Genomic DNA, 1,097 nt, shown 5'->3' on the forward strand with positions numbered 1-1,097 from the left:
CATTGTCTGATTTTTAAAGACTTCATTTGCAAATTATGGTGGAAAATAAGTATTTGGTCAATAACACAAGTTCATCTCAACACTTTGTTATATACCCTTTGTTGGCAATGACAGAGGTCAAACTCTTTCTGTAAGTCTTCACAAGGTTTTCACACACTGTTGCTGGTATTTTGGCCCATTCCTCCATGCAGATCTCCTCTAGAGCAGTGATGTTTTGTGGCTGTCACTGGGCAACACAGACTTTCAACTCCCTCCAAAGATTTTCTATGGGGTTGAGATCTGGAGACTGGCTAGGCCACTCCAGGACCTTGAAATGCTTCTTACGAAGCCACTCCTTCGTTGCCCGGGCGGTGTGTTTGGCATCATTGTCATGCTGAAAGACCCAGCCACGTTTCATCTTCAATGCCCTTGCTGATGGAAGGAGATTGTCACTCACCCCATTCATTCTTTCCTTTACACAGATCAGTCGTCCTGGACCCTTTGCATAAAAACAGCCCCAAAGCATGATGTTTCCACCCCCATGTTTCACAGTAGGTATGGTGTTCTTTGGATGCAACTCAGCATTCTTTCTCCTCCAAACACGTCTAGTTGAGTTTTTACCAAAAAGTTCTATTTTGGTTTCATCTGACCATATGACATTCTCCCAATCCTCTTCTGGATCATCTAAATGCTCTCTAGCAAACTTCAGACGAGGCCTGGACATGTACTGGCTTAAGCAGGGGGACACGTCTGGCACTGCAGGATTTGAGTCCCTGGCGGCGTAGTGTGTTACTGATGGTAGCCTTTGTTACTTTGGTCCCAGCTCTCATTAGGTCATTGACTAGGTCCCCCCGTGTGGTTCTGGGATTTTTGCTCACCGTTCTTGTGATCATTTTGACCCCACGGGGTGAGATCTTGCGTGGAGCCCCAGATCGAGGGAGATTATCAGTGGTCTTGTATGTCTTCCATTTTCTAATAATTGCTCCCACAGTTGATTTCTTCACACCAAGCTGCTTACCTATTGCAGATTCAGTCTTCCCAGCATGGTGCAGGTCTACGATTTTGTTTCTGGTGTCCTTTGACAGCTCTTTGGTCTTGGCCATAGTGGAGTTTGTAGT

The sequence above is a fragment of the Notothenia coriiceps genome, unplaced genomic scaffold (genome assembly GCF_000735185.1).
Source record: "Notothenia coriiceps isolate Sejong01 unplaced genomic scaffold, NC01 NC01_scaffold00001319, whole genome shotgun sequence".
Classification (NCBI taxonomy): Eukaryota; Metazoa; Chordata; class Actinopteri; order Perciformes; family Nototheniidae; genus Notothenia; species Notothenia coriiceps.